Source organism: Vombatus ursinus, unplaced genomic scaffold (genome assembly GCF_900497805.2).
Source record: "Vombatus ursinus unplaced genomic scaffold, bare-nosed wombat genome assembly UNPS02009062.1, whole genome shotgun sequence".
NCBI classification, from domain to species: domain Eukaryota; kingdom Metazoa; phylum Chordata; class Mammalia; order Diprotodontia; family Vombatidae; genus Vombatus; species Vombatus ursinus.
In genome coordinates this window covers 1,455,198-1,475,761 of record NW_020948840.1, presented here as the reverse complement: position 1 = coordinate 1,475,761, position 20,564 = coordinate 1,455,198, and positions in this window count along the sequence as shown.

The following is a 20,564-nucleotide window of genomic DNA, read 5'->3' as shown; positions in this document are numbered from 1 at the left end:
ATAGAGTTGTTGTGAAGAAAGTGCTTTGTAAATTCTAAAGCTCTATAGAAATATTCATAATTATAATGGAAATAGCAAATAATGGAAATGCCGATGAGGTCAGCTTCCTTTCAGACTGTCTTCTACCTCTGTTCTTATAGTGTCCTGGGCTCCTTCTATACTGACACCTAGATAACATTAGATACCCAAGTTGTGGCCTGAGGTTGTAGGTGGGGGGAGCACACATTTTTTTCATGGGCCCCTGAGACTCCCTATCAGCTAGTTCTGCTCCATTTCAATAATTGGTCCTTGCTCTATATATAGTCATTGGTACTGATTGTAAAAAGCAGCTGGTCCCTGAGACTTTGGTGGCAAAACAGCCAAGGGAGAATTTGGGACCATTTTTATTTCAGTGAATGTGGGTAATGAATCAGGTTGGGACATCTCCAGTGGGCGTGCTTAGTCCCAACAGGAGATAAAATTTAGCTCAGAATCATCTGACTTGCCAGCATAATTAGGGCCCCATTTCATCTTCTACTGAGAGATGGACAAATGGGAGGGAAGTGAAGGGAGAGCGATCAAAATGGATCTGAAACTCTTGGGCCTTGTTTGAAGATTAGAGACACTAAATTTAGTTAGGTGGTACTTAAAGAAGGACATCTTGTACCAAATGTTCTAGGGTGGGAGTATTGGGATGGCATGAGTTATCTAAGATGCTCCATGCTCTTATCCAGCACATCCTAACTGCAATAGTGACAGAATCAGTGAATCCCAAAATTACAAGGGAGGTCATCTAATCCAACCCAGACCTGACCAAGAAACTCCTCTATAGTATTGCTAACTAGTGTGAAGGCCTTTGGTAGTGGGGACCGCACAAACTCAATCCAATTTGGCAAGTATTTATTAACTACCCAGGCAGTGGAGACACAGAGACAGATATCAAATAATCCCTGCCTTCTAGGACCTTATATTCTTTCTGGGAAAGACAATATATACACAGATAAATGTAAAGTATGTGCAAAACAAACATGACACGTGTGTGTGTAGGGAGGGGGATGGGTGGATGTTAACAAAACCTCCTGAGATAGCTCATTTCACTTTTGTACAACTCAGATTGTTAGGAAGTTCTCCTGACATGCTCCTATTTCTGCCTTCTGGGGCCAAAGCAGAATAAGTAGAATCCCTCTTCAATATAAAAGCCCTTCAAATTCAAGATTCAAATTCAAATTCAAGAAAGCCACCATTATTTCTCCCCATCCTTCTCCAGGCTGAATAGAATCTTTAGTGTGTCATGTTCTCTAGTCTTTTCATCATTCTGCCCACCCTCTTCTGAAAGCATTTTCAATGATCAGTCAGTTAAGAAGCATTTATTAAATGCTTACTATGTGCCAGACACTGATCTAAGAACTGAGGATACAAAAAAACCTAAGACCAGTACCTGTCCTCAGGGAGCTCACACTCTAATGAGGGAGTGGAAATGTGTAAAAAAAAATGTACATATAGGATATATATTGTAAATGGAAGATAATCTCCAAGGGAAGGTTCTAGCAGTTGGGGTCGAAGGAAGGAAAGGATTCCCAATTCTCTGCCAAGAAGGCAGGATTTGAACCGAGTCTCGAAGAAAACCAGGGAAGCCAAGGAGCTAGATCTTGTCTCAGATTCACATTTCCCCACTTCTGCTGCCATAATCGTATTGAATGAAAAGTTGGAAGGACAATCACAGCAGCTCAGAAACTAGTTAGGAAAATTCCTAACATTTGGTAAGAGGTTTGGCTTTCTGCCTGGATTTAAATTCATATTTATTTCTAGCTAACCCTTGGTCTCTTTAGGATTGAAGTAAAAATTCAAATTATGGGTAACACTGGCATAAAGAGCTGAATGGAGTCTGTTATGTTGTTCAGTCATTTTTCAGTCACTCTTCCTGACCTCACTTGGAGTTTTCTTGGCAAAGATACTGGAGTGGTTTGTCATTACTTCTCCAGCTCATTTTACAGATGAGGAAACTGAGGCAAACAGGGTTAAGTGACTTACCCAGGCTCACAAGCTAGTAAGTGTCTGAGCCCGGATTTGAACTCAAGAAGATGAATCTTTCTGATTTCAAGCCCCATGCTCAATCCACTGAGCCACCCAGTTGTATGTCATAGTGTCTCTCAAAGGAGAGTCACCAGGAAAGGAAATTAAGGGAAGAGCAGGCATTCTCTTATAACATCCCTCGGTCCTTAAAGAGATGGGTACAACTGGAAGTTTTAGTCTGAGTTCTGATCTGAGATGCCTGAAAGGGCCAATGGCTCTCCTCTATCTCTTCTCTCTTTCCTGAAGTTCCATCCTAGGTTTTATTTGTCTTTTCATCTGTTGCTCCCATTGCTTTCTGGCTCAACTCTTGAGGTCCCACTTTTCCTTCTCAGTCTCTCTCTCGCAGGCTGTGTGTGTCTCTTTAAGAATTCCAGGATGTGATTCAGTTTTACCTTCTGGCCCAAAGATTTTGGAAAAAGTTCCAAATCTCTCTCACTCCTGAGAGAGGCTGTTTATTCCTTTGAGCTACATATTCCAGAATGCCAAACAGTTCTCAAACCATTAGTACACTAGTACAAAGATCATTCTCCTTGGAAGAAAAAACAAATGAGATGAGTTGGTCTGCCTTCTCCTGTGTCATTCATTATCATCAGCCCATTATTTAATCAATAGGCATTTATTAAGTACCTTCTTTATGCCAGGTACCAAGGTAGGCACTGTGGATACAAATGCAAAATTGAAAGTCTTCTGCCCTCAAGGAGTATCAGCAATGAAAAGTAGGTCTTCTTTAATCCTACTTTTGCCTCCAACATAACTTTTAAAAGCCCTTTTGTCATTCTTAACATTCATTCCTAACCTTGGCTTGTTCTAATATTTCCTATGTTATTCTCACAGCACTATTCTACCCTTTCATTTAACCTCAGTTACTTACCACTAATTCCATCTCCTATGCATATCTAAAAAAATCCAAGTTGGTTGATTTTTCTGTATGTTCTTTTAGATTTCTTCCTTTCCCTATTTATCAGAATCATTTTTGCTTGTATTGTCAGAATTTTGTTCTTCGCATACTTCTTAGACTAGTTTTTCCTGCAGGACATTAAGCCACTATAGCCTATTCTTTATCTGAATCCTTTAAAATCAGACTTCCCCAAATCTTGGGTCCGTGTTAGACTATGCCTAGCTTTCCTCTTTTCTAACAAGAACTCTAGGATAAAGGAGTGGTCACCTGCTCCCTAGGATCCCTATCATTTCTATGTTAACAGATAGACCTTCTTTGTTGGTCAGAATCAGGTCCAGAATTGTAGATACCCTTGTCCTTTCTTCCACTTTTTGGAGATCATAGCTTCCTTTCGTTCTGTTTTTAGGCAATTACGGTTAAGTGACTTGCCCAGGGTCATACAGCTAATAAGTGTCGAGTGTTTGATCTGAGGCCAGATTTGAACTCAGGGACTCCTGACTTCAGGGCCAGTGTTCTATCCACTGCACCACCTAGCTGTCCCCATAGTTTTTTTTTTTTAAGACAATTCATAGATTGATCAACTGTTCTGTTTTTGGCAGAAAGGAAACTCCAATTTTTGTCCATATTAGTTTAAGTCTAGCATCACTACTATATCATCTTTATGTGTCAAGTTTGTGATCTATTTCCCAAACTCCTCATCTATTGAGTTCTTCTGTCCAGGTGGTCTGTTGTATATTTCCGTAACAAGATTTCTTTTATTTCTCTTTCCATTGATTCTTACCCATGTTCTTCACTATGTTTCCTTTCCTCTAGTCCCTGGAATTTCTCACAAGGGTTTATTTTTTAATATATGCACTATTCCTCCTCTGTCCTTTCTAACTATTCTGTTTCTTTTGAATAAAATGCATTTTTCAAGAGCCACAATCCAACCATGAGACTTGTCCCACCAAACTCATTGATAATGGAGTGGCCACATGGGTGAATGGAAAGATCACTAAACTTGGAGTTAGGACAAATGTGATTTGAACCCTGCCTCCAACATTTATTATTTGGCTGACCATAAGCAAGACCCTTGTATAACAATGTATGGCTGTGAGAGTTGGACTACAAGGAAAACTGATCACTGCAGTATCAAGGCTTTCAAATTATGATGCTGGAGAAGATTTTTGAGAGTCCCTTGTACAACAAGAAGATCAAATCAGTCAATACATAAAGAAATTAATTCAGGCTATTTACTGGAAGGTCAAATACTGAAGTTGAAGCTTAAATACTTAGATCACATAACAAGAAGACAGGACTCATTGGAAAAGACCCTGATGTTGGGAAAGATTGAAGGCAAAAGGAAAAGGGGATGGCAGAGTATGAGATAGATAGATAGTATCATGGAAACAACAAACATGAACTTGGACAGACTTTTAGAGATAGCAGAGGATAGAAGGGTCTTATGTGCTATGGTCCATGGGGTCACGAAGAGTCACCCAAGACTGAATGACAACAAGAAGCAAGACACTTAACCTCATTGGCCCTCAGTTTCTTCATCCATAGAGAATTGTAGCATCTCAAAATTGGAATGGAACTTGAGGGCCATCTAGTCTATCCTATGTCCAATAAAGGATTCCTTACTACAACACACCTACCAAGTGATCATCTAGTATTAATAACCTCACTGCCTCCTGAGGCAGCCCATTCCACTCATTTTTAGGAAGTTTTTTCTTTACATCTAGCCTAGATTTACCACTTTTTAGCTTCTATCCATTGCTCCTAGTTCTGGAATCTGTGGTCAATTACAAGTCTAATTCCACTTCAGTTTGACTAAAGACAACTATCATATCTCTCTCCCTAATAACCCATGCGCTCTCTCTTTCCTCCCTCTACCCATCCCTACCCAAGTCTTCCTTCTCTAGGTTATTCCTTCTTAGTTCCTTTGGAAGATTCTCATATGGCATATACTTGAAGCCCTTTGTCATTCTGGCTGCCTTCCCCAGAGGTCCTCTAGATTATCAAAGTCCTAAAATGTAATACCTAGAAATGAGTACAATAATACCTGCAAAACCTACCTTACAAAATTATTGTGAGGCTCAAATGGGATAATATATGTAAAGCAATTTATAAACCTTAAAGTGCTACATGTCATTATTATTATGCCTAGGATGTCAAATTTGCCTCTCTGTGTTAACACCTGTTTATTATCCACCCTTTGGATGCATTTGTTTATGGACATGAAGCTATGAGTTGTATTGCTGGCTTTCTCACTGAAGACTCTGTTCTGTGATTTCCTAGTCTTTTCTGATATTCTCCTTTCTGTGCTGTACCTGCTATCTCTATGGTTCTAGGCTTGACAGTTCCATATGAACTGTTTTTTTTCTTTAAAACTCTAGGCAAATATTCATTTGATTGGCTTGTTACATATACGCCACCCTCAGCCAAAAGCCAGGAATGATTCACATATTTTAAACTGTGGTCTACAACTCTAAATTCCATTCTCAGACATCATCTTTTCAGCCAGCCATTCACTTTCCCAAACCATCTTCTTCTCTTAAATCTCATGCGTCTAACCTGCTATAGTGATGAAAACACCCCTTTTGCCCCCCAGTGGCTTCATTTTCTTGCTTAGAATTTTATATTCTTAGCATAATTTCTAGGCTTTTATTCTGGTATCATCATTTGTCCCCCACATGAAAAAGTTAAAATGAGTACTGGTCAATAGGTTTGGCAAATCTCTGGAGGTTCCGTCACATCTCAGACACATATCCCAGGGAGAAAGCAGAGACCTCTCAGGGGCAGCTAGGTGGTGCAGTGGATAGAGCTCCAGCCTTGGAGTCAGGAGGACCTGAGTTCAAATCTGGCCTCAGACACTTGACACTTACTAGCAGTGTGACCCTGGGCAAGTCACTTAACCCCACTGCCTAGCAAAAAAAAAAAGAAAGCAGACCTCTCTATCCTTAAATGTCATGTTGACAAATAACCACATGGATACATGTGGTTAGTCAGAAGTAACCTATCCTCACTGTTCATCTCTTTACTCTTACTAATACTATATGATTTCTTACCTAATGTCATCTCCAGCTCTATATTTTCATTCTTTATAGCTCAAGAAGATGTTTTTCCTCAGAGAGTCTAAATTCCCCCTCTATGAAAGAATCTTATATCTATTATTTAGCTCCAAGTCTTTGCTAGTCATTCCTCCTCTTCATATTCTTTCATTCTCCAACTTCTGAATCCAGATCGGTATCCCCTTCTGCCTCTTTAGATTATTTTTTTCTCCTTTTTAAAAAAATCTTAAAATCCTTCTTCCACTTTTTTTTAAGAAATAGTTTGGCTTCCCTAATAAAGTAGAGAACAAACTAGTAATTCCTTTAGTCCTTTTTACTTCTCTTCTAGGAAGGACACCAGCTTGTATTTGTTGTTGTTTGTCCTTCATTTTTCTAACAGGACAAATGACATCTTGGGTGATGTCTTGACTTGTTCAATAATTGAATTTAAGTGAGGCCGAGTTGCACAAAGCTGTCAGCCTCATTCTCTGTTCCAGAGTCATTGAAGTCCAGTGGTAAGACAGAAGTCAAGATGACTGGTGGTAGGCCAGGATACAGTGGATAACTCTGGCATCTTCAATGTCAGACCACATACTAAGTTCTCCACGCCACCTACTTCAGCCACCTTCATGACCATGGAACAAATTGTTCTCATCAGCCCATTCTGCTGGGGAAAGTCTTTACATGCTTGGGGTAGATACCTCCCTAACTTATCGACAGGTTTGAGGTCTGTTGGTTACCCTCATTGGTTGTTTAGCCCATCTGCCAAGACCTTGTACTTAGTAAATACATGGATGTTACTTGATAATGGAAGAAAACAAACATAGTACTTTCTCTACAAATCATTGAAAACTTCTCTTTGCCCTCCACACTTTTGGTAAGAGTGATCCACAGTCCTTTGATTTGTAGGTGAAGCTCTTGGTTAACCCTGATGTGTAATTGTTGGTTCAAATTGCCTATTCGACACAGCCATTTGCTGAGCTGGGGGCTCAATCATAAAGGGTTCCTGGGAGAGGCTTAATCCACTTTGGGTTAGTGTTCCATCTTTTCTGGTGAAGATGACAGACTCTGCTTAGCTGCTCAATAGAACATTCCAGCCATGACATGTAGTGAACAGAAACAAACAGATGTCAATCCACAAGCAGAAATCAAGTTATCTGATCAAATCCTCTTAATGTATTTTACTTCATTGCAGATCTTCAGGTATTCCTCTTTCTGGGCTATTAGGATCTCTGATCTCCTCAGAAGGCTTAATTTATTTAGTAGGTAGAAGCAGACATAAGCACAAAAGATACAAGTGTGCTAAAGCAAAAAAGGATCTAATCCACAATCATAATCCAATCAGTGAATTAGATCAATCAACTTTGTTTTACCTTGCTGCTGATCTCCCCAACTTGTCTGGCTGCTCAGATCTCCCAGAATATTAAGTAAGAGAGGCCTTACCAGGCACACAACATCCATTGACCTTGAAAGCAAAGAGTCATCATAGACTTCTCCAGAATAGTATTTACTCCTCAGCTCTGGGCCAGCCAGTGTGCCCACTCTGCTCTAGGCAGACATTATCTAGGAGGGGGGCAGATATAAAGGAATATAGACCCCTTATACTCTACCATGGACCCCATCTCTCAAGGACATTAGCTGCACATACTTAGTCATATAGACTATATGAATATAATCATATATTCAACAAGGAATTGAAAAGTCCACAGCATTACTGTGACATCGAGACTGCTACCTGCTTCCTTCAATTAAATTTGACAAGCATTTATCTTATCATTCCCTCTTTCCTTTGTAATCAATCACTCTCTGTGAATAGAATAATGAGGACCCAGATTTTCACATCAGCAATACTCATATTGCCTTCTCTCCCCAGATATCCTGGATAAACACGGTGTGAACAGTAGTGCCAGAGCACCTACATGGCTTCTACTCCTAGAAGCCTCCCTCTTAAGGTAGCAAGCAAGTCATAGGATTGTGAGCTGGAAGGGACCAGCTTAATGCTCTAGTCTAGCTCTCTTATTGTACAACAGAGGAAACCAGGGCACAGAGAAGGGAAATGGCCTGCCCAGGATCACAAAGGCAGGCCACAGAAGAACTACTAATAGAGTCCAGGGCCTCCAAATTCAAATTCAGTGCCCAGATCCATGGGAGAAGCTGAGGAGGAGAAAGAATGAAAAGCAATTCCCTTTACCTTAAGGACCTCATACACATGAAACAATTAGAGAAGAAAAAAATATAAACATTTATATATATGAACAACAAAAATGTATATATACATATGTGTCTACACATAGACACATACATACGGATAGATATACAGATCTATCTACATATACATGTATATGTATAGATATATTGAAGGAGTCTAGCTAAATTTATGTATACATATATACATAAATTGGCATCTATATACATGCATATATAAATCTATAAAAGAATTATATCCATAACTCTTTTTCTATCTTTCTATTTATCTATCTATCCATCCCTCTATCTATCTGTCTCTCTGTCTATCTATCCATCTATCTATCTATGGGACTGCTAGGTGGCACAATGGATAGAATGCCAAGACTAGAGTCAGGAAGATTCATCTTCATGAGTTCAAATCTCTTCTCAGTCACTTACTAGCTGAGTGACACTGAGCAAGTCACTTAACCCTGTTTGCCTCAGTTTCCTCATCTATAAAATGAGCTAGAGAAGGAAATGGCAAACCATTCCAGTATCTTTGCCCAAAAAACAAAACGAAACAAAAAAAGCCAAATGGAGTCATGAAGAGTTACACGTGACTGAAAAAAAATGACTGAACAATAAATCTATCTATCTATCCATCTATCTATCTATCTATCCATCTATCTTATCTATCTACCTACCTACCTATCCTGACTACTTCATTATGCTTAGTGATTATGACTTGGGAAACAGGGCCAGGCTGAGGCAGGAAAGAGCCTAGTCTGCTCTGTTTCTAATTAGCCATACATATACATAGGATAAATCATAGAATTATAGATTTATCAATTTAGGCCTGGAAGGGATTTTACAGGTGAGAAAACCAAATCCCAGATCAGCCAAGTGAATTGTACAGGTATATACGGATTGTAAGTAGCACTTCATCTTTTTGAGTCTGTGTCTCCTCTAAAAATGGGGAGAATAGTCCATTTCACGGGAGTATTATGAGGAAAGTACTTTGTCAGCTTTAAAGCACTATATACATGAGATATTATTATGTCAAAGAAAAACATTAATACTGATAATGTATTCTGTGATTTGGTCCCAAATCTACCAGAAAGAATATTGTTGATTTTAACATAAATTTATATCCAAGCCATTTCAAGCTTGGAGACATAGTGGTGTCCAAATTGGCAGAGTTTTCCATGTCCTCTGACATGACTCTGTCCCAGGACAATTTGAGGTAACATTTATAGGAAACTTGAACAAGAAAAAGCACCATGATACATTAAAATATGATAACATTCCAGAATAACCACCACTCAGTTCCTTTCTGTACCATTCCCTTTAAGGATTGAAAATAGTTCCTTTGTGGGATCATTATTTTAACCTTTAATACAAAAGAAGATGTTACCCTTAGGTGCATCAAGGCTACAATCACTTCAGGAGTGGATAGTCAAGAGTTAAGTTTGCTTTCCACTTTTAGTGCCTTTTAAAGGAAGCCCTTAGCTTCTGTTCTTCCCCTTTTTCTTTTTTTATTAATTTATTTTAATTTGTCAACAATCACTTCCATAAGCTTTTGAGTTTTAAATTTTTATCCCCCACCCCTCCCCTCCTCCTTCCCCAAGACAGTGGGCAATCTGATATAGGCTAGACATATACATTCCTATTAAACATATATTCATATTAGTGATGTTGTAAGTAAAAATTAAAACCAATAGGAGGAACCATCAGAAAGAGAAAACAAAACTCAACAGAAGAAAAAAATAGCAAATAGTATGCTTTGATCTGCATTCAAACTCCATAGTTCTTCCTTTGGATGTGGATAGCATTTTCCATCATGAGACCTTTGGAGATGTCTTAGATCCTTGCATTGCTGAGAAGGGCTACTATCAATGTTAGTCATCGCACAAAGTGGCTGTTACTGTGTATAATGTTCTCCTGGTTCTGCTCACTTCATTCAGCATCAGACCATACAAGTCTTTCCAGGTTTTTCTGAAGTCTGCTTGCTCATCATTTCTTATAGCACAATAGTATTCCATTACATTCCTATACCACAACTTGTTCAGCCATTCCCCAATTGATGGGCATCCCCTCAATTTCCAATTCTTTGCCACCACAGAAAGAGCTGCAATTAATATTTTTGTACATGTAGGTCCTTTTCCCATTTGTATGATCTCTTTGGGATACAGCCCTAGAAGTGCTATTGCTGGGTCAAAGGGTATGCATAGTTTTATAGCCCTTTGGGCATAGTTCCAAATTGCTCTTCAGAGTGGTTGGATTGGTTCACAACTCTACCAACAATGCATTAGTGTTCCAATTTTTCCACATCTTCTCCAACATTTATCATTTTCATGTTTTGTCATGTTGGCCAGTCTGATAGGTCTGATGTGGTACCTCAGAGTTATTTTGATTCACATTTTTCTAATCAATAATGATTTAGAGCATTTTTTCATATGACTATAGATGGCTTTAATTTCTTCATCTAAGAACTGCCTGTTCATATCCTTTGACCATTTATCAATCATCTTCCCCTTTTTCTAAAGGGAAAAGTCTAGAAAAGGTTTTAGGCTGGAGAACATATTATTTATTAATATTCCTAGAGGAACTAAAAAGATTTTTTAAAAAAATATGATTCTATAATTATTACCATTGTCAATATAAATGTTTTTTGAATTATTTTCGTTCATTTAAAAAAATCTTTATATCCCCATGACCCAGTATATGACCTTGCCAATAGTAAGTGGTAAATAAATGTTTGTTGGACTGAATTAAATGCTAGAGTACTTTGAAAAGCATGAAGTATAAGACACATACATATAGAAGGCAGAAGGAGCTATGCTGTACCAGCCAGTCAGGGTTTCCTAGAGCACAGGCCCAGAATTTAAAGAACCACATCTACCACTAAGCATGGTAAAAATGAATAGCTACCTATTATCCATGTGACTTTAAAAATAAGAGCTGGCTTTTATATAACACTTTAAGGTTTGCCAAGTGTTTTATAAATATTATCTCATTTGATTCTCAAAATAACCCTGGAAGATAAGTGCTGTTATTATCCCAATTTTACAGTTCTAGAAATTGAGACAGACAGATACATGTAACACATGGGTGATATATGTAAACCATATATACGAAAAGATGATTTACTTGGTAGTGCTCTTAAAGTAGAGATTTTAAAAAGAGTTCTTTACTACTTACTCTAATGCTCCAGCCCTCCAGTCAAAGGGGTGGAGGGTATTGAGTATGCTAATGAGATGTGAGTGCTAATACTCATATATCTATATGTAAAGACAAATCTGTATCTATATCAACTATGACCGTATCATCTATGTTGCTGTTCAGTCACTTTTTAGTCATTTCCAATTCTTTGTTACCCGATTTGATGTTTTCTTAGCAAAGATACAGGATTGGTTTGTCATTTCCTTTTCCAGCTCATTTTACAGATGAGGAAACCGAGGCAAACAGGTTGCCAAGGGTCACATAGCTAGCAAATGTCTGAGGGCAGATTTGAACTCACAAAGATGACTCTTCCTGACTCCAGGCCCAGCACTCTATCCACTGCGCCACCCAGTTGCCCATATCATCTATATCTATATACAAACATAGATATGTGATATATAATAGATACATTACACACATGTCTTATACCTTATATATCACTTGTGACATTTATGTAGTATATAGCATGGAAACATTTAACACATGTAACACACAACATGTAATATTAATACAAGAATAATTGATGACATATTGCCCATGTGTAATTAGTGACACACTACACACATGTAATATGAAGCCCTCTTTAAAAAGAGGCTTTAGAAGGAGTTCTTTAATACACATTCCAGCCCTCCAATCAGACAGGCAGACAGTATTTGAAGATACCAATGACATGTAAGTAGCAATGCTGACATATCCATATCTATATCTATGTCTATTTCTATATCATTTATATTCATATGCACATATATTGTGTCATATATCAGATATGCATTATAACACATATCTTATATAACATATACCATGCAGCACTTTTGGCATTTATAAAACATGCACAACATGAACATATATCACATATAATATATACCCGACATATGAAACATACAATATATAGCATAAACAATGTGACTATAATTGATGACACGTTGTCCACTTGTAACCTGTGACACATTACATGTGTGTAATATGACATTTCTGAGATGTCATAATGCACAGCATGTAACTCATGGGTAATAATGTGTAAACAACATATATATGAAGAGATGGCTGGTCTGAGAAGCTTAAAAGGAAAGTTCTTTACTATTCACTCTAGCACTCCAATCAAGAGCAGATAGAACTGAGAATACTAAGGAGACATGAATACCAATGCTAAAATATCTATATCTCATCTATATCTGTATTTATACCTACATATTTAACTATAAACACACACACATATATATACATATGCATATACGTGATATATAATAAATATATATATAGCATATGTCATATATAATACATAGCATCTCAGTCATCTATCTATAGCATTTGTGACTTTTATATGGCATATATAACATACACATCCTTCCCTAATCTCCTCAGTTAGAAGCTTTGTCTCTTTCTTCAAAGTTTCTGAACAAACCATTTGTCAGGGTCACTCTCTTTCCTCTCTGCCTTGGATTACACTTCTCATGGTACATGTTACCCCCTCCTGCCCTGGCCAGGCATGAAATGTAAGCTTCTTGAGGTCAGAGTCCACGTCTTTTTAAATTTTATGACAAACTAACCCAGTGTAATCAGATTGAACTAGACTGGACTGGACTGGATTGGACCTGATTGGACTGGACTTGATGGGATTGAACTGAATTAAATTAGATTGAACAAGATTGGATCATCCTGGACTGGATTGGATTAGACTGCATCAGAGTGAACTGGACTGCATTGTATTGCACCTGATTGAACCAAATTAGATTTGATTGGAGGGGACTGGATTGGGCTGGACTGGACTAGATTGAACTGGATTGGACCATATTAGACTTGATTGGACCAGAAAGATGGTTGCACAGCTAATATATATATGAGGCCACACTTGATCTTAGGTGTTCATGGCTTCAGGTCCAGTGTTCTATCCATTGTGACACCTAGCTGCTCCTTGGGACAAATTACTTAACCTCTCTGGGCCTCTATAAAATAATGATGTTGATACTATTTTTACTTTCTTTATTTTTTCATGTTTTTTTTTTCCTTTTGGCCTGTTTCTTCTTTCACAACATGACTAATATGGAAATATGTTTTACATGATTGCACATATATAACCTATATCAACTTGCTTACTGTCTTAGGGAGGGGTGAAATGGGTAAGGGAGGGAGAAAATTTGGAACTCAAAATTTTTTTAAATAAATGTTTAAAATTGTCTTTATATTTAAAATGTTTAAAATTTTAAAATGTTTAAGATTTCCGTGTAACTACAAAGAAATAAAATACTATTTAAAGAAAAAAATTATGTTGAATTTGGTGGATTTATGTATAATGGGTACAAAAAGCAAAAATCAATGACATTGTGTTTCAGGAAAAGATGATGGGTAGTTGTATATCAAGTGTGAGAGTTAACAGATGTGTTGCACTGCTGTCCATGAAACATGAGAAAAGCCAAAGGAAAGTCCCTAGAGTGTTAGGTAATCCCTGTCAGGAGGATTTATGAAAAAGCATAGACAAGAATTTCAGAGATTAAGAAAATATGGTTGGCTTGCATTTGGTACCAGTAGAGTGAGTACCTATATTGACAAGATCAAAGAACATATCAAAGTGTTTATATACCTACTAGATGAGTGTTAGGACCCTTTATAATTTAGAGACAGGGCAAAGGTTTCCCCCAGAACTCCTGAAATCAGAATGATTTTCTACTTACAAAGCTGGCCATGCACACTGGAATGATTCATCTCAGAGCATTTTTCATTCTGGGATAATTTTGTTTTTGTATCCCTAGCCCTTATGCCCCTGGCATACAGTAAGTGCTTGATCGTTTTATGTTAATTGATTTATTGATTGGTACTTTCCCCTCAACTCTCTACCCAGGATTTGGAGGATTTCCCACAATGCTTTAGATCAGTCCCTGAAGAGTGGTGGGTCCTACCGAGATGGCATTGATTAGTTGTGATTGCAGTACCAATGTGAACTGGCATATGGGTAGCAAACTGGTGCCAGCATACCTACCTTTGAGTGCATACAAGAATAAAACATTCCAAAGGAGATGAGAGATTGGGTAGATCTCTTAAATGGCCATATGGGCCTTCAGGTTCTGTATTCTACCAAGCAGGTGTTGGAAGGCTCCCATCCAGTGCATGCTGGGAATGCTGGATGGTGCTTCACTGAAGAAAGAAGACCCCCTGGAAGTTTCTTGGCTATTCCTGTATAGAAATCAGGCCACCGCTCCTCAGGCAGGCAGATGGAATGGAGAGTGAGGGGGAAAAGCACCCTCTGCTTTTTTACCTGTATCCTGGCTACAACCTCCCCATTTGTAGCCTCTGTGTGTTAAGTCTAGGTATGTAAGACAAGAGAACATTTTCTTTCCCCAAACTTCAGGAGAGTAGGAAGAAGGTGGAGAAGAAGGAGATAGAAGAGACTGGAATTAACTTGTACAGTAAGTGCAAATTGTTGATTACTTTATGCAAATTCTCTTGAAACCCACTGTCTCATTTCCCTACCTAGAGCTAAAAAAGACAAGCTTCTCTCTGTCAGCAGGGATATGTTAGCTCATAGAAATTCAACACCTCCTATCAAGGCACTGAATGGCACCGGCTGGCTGGCGCCGTTATCTACAAAGGGAATTTTCAATGAATTCGGGGAATAGGAATAATGAGCCTAGGATGTGATAAATGATGCCTGCTGGAAAAGTTGTCCAAAAACACACACACAAGGTAGCAGTAGATTAAATAAACACCACAGCAAGAAAATTAGCTAGGAATTGGAGCTGAAAGTGAGGCATCTATAATCTGTTGGGGCCAACCCATTCATACACGACCCATCACGGTGCCATGGAATTACTCATCCAGCTAACCTTAGTTAATTATCTAAGTTCAGCCAAAAGACCACATACTGATGTCACAAGGCCTTTTGACTCAAAGAAAATTCTATTTGGATCTTTAGAACAAAGGCCTTTTATCTCCTAGGATTCTAGAACCACCTTTTGAAAATGGTTAAGTATGAGTCTCAGAGATTTGCCTGGTACCCTCCAGAAGAGGTTTTGGAAGGAATTAGAGACTGCTTCTTCTCCTCCCTGGCACTGCCTCCTTTCTAAATGAGAAACAACAAATGGTTTAGTGGTAAAGCAGTTATGTTTAGTTCTACCCATGTTTGAAGAGGTATATTCCTAGACCAAAATAACTGGGTCCAAAGGATTAGGAAGGTTATGTATAACAGAAAGAACACTGGATTTGGAAATGAAACCTGGGTTTTAATCCCACTTCTGCTACAAAATACACACATATATATATGTATGTATATATGTCTGTATGTATATATATATATATGTATATATGTATGTATATATGTGTGTGTGTATATATGTGTATAAATATATATATACGTGTATAAATACACACACACACACACACACACACACACATATATACATATATATCTTGGTTTCTCCCTCTCTGGTGTACTTGATCCTAATTTGTAAGGCTACATGCTGTCAAACACTCATCTCTACTTGTCATGTCCACCATCCCGTACCAGCAGGCACTTTGGTGTAACTGCCAAGTACTCTCTGACTTTCAACTCTAAAGAGTTAGCTCTCTTTCTGTGTGTGTGTGTGTGTGTGTGTGTGTGTGTGTGTGTGTGTGTGTGTGTGTGTGTGTAAGGTACTACTTCATCTTTTGTTCTAAGCTAATGTTTGTATTATGGCTACCCTTTCAGATCTCATGACTCTACTCCCTATCCTACTCTAGGGAAATTCTTCCTCTTCAATTTATACTCACTATGTTTCCTAGTTACCTAATCTTCCTTGGCAGTTATGATAAATGTTTAATTGAAGTAATAAAAGCATAGTAAAATGAGCTATAAATGAGGATTGGCATAAATTCTTATTTATGCCATCATGCAGCCATAATATGAAAACCACCTTGTTTTGCCCAACCTCCCAACCACCCCAAGGAAGGGGTGAATGAACCTGGGACTTCAGAGCAATCAAACAACAACCAATTAATGTCTACTATGCACTAGGCATTGGGGATTAAAAAAAAAAGAATGAAATGACATTTTTAAGGAACTCTATATTCCAATGGGGGAGGTGACAGTATATTTGTAAATATATACAGAATAATAGTCTATATACATCTGGTCCTGGGCAGCTAGGTGACACAATGGAGTGCCAGGCCTGGAGTCGGGAAGACCTGAGTTCAAATTTGACATCAGACACAACAACTGTGTGACCCCGGGCAAGTCACTTAACCCTGTTTGTCTTAGTTTCCTCATCTGTAAAATGAGCTGGAGAAGGAAATGACAAACCACTTTAGTATCTTTGCCAAGAAAACCTCAAATAGGATCATGAAAAGTAGGGCACAACTGAAATGACTGAACAACAACAACAAAATACATCTTGTTCTAATTGGAACTGGTCAAGAACCCTGGCTGCTATACTACAAATGAGAAAACTAAGATACAGGTATTAAGTGACACTAAGGTCACATAGTTTAGTTGCAGAAATGGGATTCAAAATAAAAGTTATTTCAACTTATATCTCTTTTATTCCTCATGATCTGAAGAGGGTTTTTTCTTAATATGGGTGCTGATAATTTTGAGGTCTTTTAAAAACTTTTTATATCCTTCAACTTCTTTTGGGATGAGTGTCCCATTTTAAGAAGACCACTGACAGACCAGAGTGTGCTCAGAGACGGGCAGCCAGGATGGTGAAGGGACTGCAAACCATATATTTAAGGATCCATTGAAGAAACTGGAGAGGTTAAGCTTGGAGAAGATGATATAAGGTGGGGTGGGAACATGATGGTCATATGGATCAAACTATTTAACCTTGTGGGTCCCTTCCAACTCTAAGATTTTATGATTTGCCACAAACAGTGTGCCATTTGTGGTTCAAGCTCTGGTCTAGGCTTCATCTTGATGAAAAAAGAAAATGGGAAGGTCGAATATAAGGTCAGGAGTAAAGGGAAGTCCTTCAGGAATTTCTAGGAAGGAATGGCATGTAGTCTGGGGTTGGGGTTGGGAAGATGTGTTCCAATTGGCTTTTCCTCCCCTCTATCCCTCAGATGAGGCTGTGGGAGCTAGGCCAATCAATGACACATATCTAGAGTGCCTGCTTTGGGCTTAGCATGGTGTGGGATGCAAGAATATAAGGTGTAGCCCTTGCTCCATCAGAACACTTTTTCAAGAATATCAAGTTGCTTCTCTTCATGTGGTCAGTTCCTTTCTGTTTGTGATTTCACCCCCTCCAGAGGGGGTACCTCTGGAATGTAGGAACCCCAGAGCTACCTCCTCCTCCTCCTCTTTGGGAGCAAGGTTCCCTCAGAATTCCTTCAGAATTTTGCTATCTCCATTTCCACCTTTTCTATCAATGGTTCCTCCCAACTCAAGATAGATATCATTTGTTTTCTTCCTTGAATGTTTAAGGCTAGGTGACATTTAAAAGAAAATGACTTATAATCTAAGGAGACTGATAACTGATTTTCAAAAGGTCTGTGGGCTTTCTTCGCTTTCTATCAGTTTTTACAAGTCATATCAAACTGCCTTGATGCTGTTCTTTACATATAATATTTCATCTCTGATCTAGTCCCTCGTACCTGTGGGGTACTCCCTCTTTACCTTGGTCTTTTAGAATCCCTACTTTCCTTCAAAGTTCTGTTCAAACTCTATCTACTATGTAAGGTCTTTCCTGATTCATCTCCCCACCCCAAGCTGCTAATGCCTTTCCCCAAAAATTGCCTTATATTTATTTTGTTTATCCACCCATCCATCCAAATATGTATGCACATATGTATATACATACATGTGTGTATATACATACATGTGTGTATATAGATACATGTGTGTATATATAAATATAAACACACACTTGTGTGTGTGTGTGTGTGTGTGTGTGTGTGTGTGTGTATTTTCCCCCAATGGAATGTAAGCTCTTTGAGGATAGGTATTGTTGGTGTAATAGAGTGCTGGACCAGGAGTCAATAGAACCTGAGTTCATGTCTTGCCTCCTATACTCATCACTTGTGTCTCTCTAGATTAGTCACTTAAACTCTGTCAGCCTCAGTTCTCTTATCTATAAAATGGTTATGGTAATGATACCTACCTTGAAGGGTTGTTGTGAGGATGAAATGAGATATGTAAAGCACTTTGCAAACTTAAAGTACTATATAAATGTTAATATTATTACTTTTGCTTTGAATCCCCAGCACCTGGCACAGTGCCTGATACACAGTAGGTACGTAGAAAATATGTGTCAATTGATTAATTGAAGTTTGGCTGGGCTCTTCTTGACTTTTCTCATCTTCTTAAGACCCTTGATTCACACGAGTTACTTTTGGGGACAAGGCACTATCACAGAAAACAGTAGTTGTGGCCACGGCAAGCTTTTTCCTGGGGCTTTTGGGTTCACCTGCAAATGTAGGATTTCAGCCTGAGAACGGGGTAAAGGGCAGGCCTTCTATATGTCTTTATTAAATTGTATAATGTTAGATTTGGCCTGTTGTTCTAACCTGCCAAGATCCTTTATGGATCCTGGTTCCATTATCCAATGCATTTTATTAGCTAGCCTTACCAAGCTTGGTGTCATCTGCAAATCTAATAAGAATGACATCTAGGTTATATCTTCATCCACAATATTAATTTAAAAGCTTGAACAGAACAGGACTAAGGACAAGGTATCATAGACTCCAAAGAAAGAAGAGACTGTAGGGATCACATAGCTTAATAGTTCTCAAGCTTTTTGGTCTCAGAACCTCTTCTATATTCTTAAAATTATTTTTTTTTGTTGTTTTTTGCTAGGCAATGGGGTTAAGTGACTTGCCCAGGGTCACACAGCTAGTAAGTGTCAAGTGTCTGTCTGAGGCCGGATTTGAACTCAGGTCCTCCTGACTCCAGGGCCAGTACTCTAGCTGCCCTACTCTTAAAATTATTAAGGACCAAAAGAACTTTTGTTTATGTGGGTTATTTTTAATTAATATTTACTGTATCAAAAGTTAAGATTGATAAAATTTTAAAATATTTATTAATTAATTTAAAAATAACTATAAATACATTGTGTGCTAATATAAATAACATTTTCATTAAAAAACCACATTTTTCAAAACAAAAATTTGACTAGAAAAGTGGCATTGTTTTACATATATTTTTCAAATCTCTTTAAAGTCTGTCTTAATATGAGACAGGATTCTCAAACCTGCTTCTTTATCAGATCTGCTGTAATATTTTGGTTGAAAAATAGATAGATAGATAGATAGATAGATAGATAGATAGATAGATAGATAGATAGACAGACAGACAGACAGACAGACAGACAGATAATAGACAGACTGACTATCCACCCTAATAAAGATATCTAGTTGGAAAAGGGTGGTATATTTTAATAGGCAAATAATGTTTAAATATTATTGTGAAAATAGTTTTGACCTCACAGACCCCCCCTCCCCCCACAAAGGGCCTCAGGGAGGTGTAGTCAACAGGGCCAGTATTGCTCAACAGATGGTGAAGGCTGAGGGCTGAAAAAGGCTAATGGATGTGTTGTTTAGGATGTCACTGGTGACCTTAGAGCAGTTTCTGTCAAATGACAAAAAAAGGCTGAAGTAGTTTACCAAAGTTCATAGGTCAGTAAGACGTGTAAAAGAAAATTAGCTCCAAAGCAAGGCTGATAAAAGTTTTTGACCCTTATAGCAAACGGTAGGGTCAGTTAAGCACTGGAGACAGACATCATGAGTAGGAAGACTAGAGTCAAGTAGAACAGATAGAAATCGTGTTGGAGGCTAAGAATTTGAGTCTGAAATGAGATTTTCTTTGACTTTCTCCAGAGCAAAAGTGTCAACCATGATGCCCCAAGTCAAAGGCAGCCCATATCACTTCCCAGTGTGGCTCAACCAAATTAAAATATAATTGCAAAAATAGATAAAAATACAGAAAAAGCATAGAAAATATTAATATGTGGGGTTTTTTTTAAGACAATATGTTCCCATAGGGGTCTTTATATACAATTTAGTGGCTCCATTTCTATTTGAGTTCTCCAGAGGACCCTTTTGAGATGACCAAAAGGATAGAAAATAGATTTAGTAGTAGCAATTTGAATACAAGAAACAGAAAGGAATAATAATAGCTAAAAATAATAGTTAAAAAAAGGAAGAAAGATTAAGGAATAGGCAATTGAGTCAACTAAAATAAGAAGGGAAAAACCCTACATCCCAGAAAACCAGAGGTTCAACCTGTGTGCAAA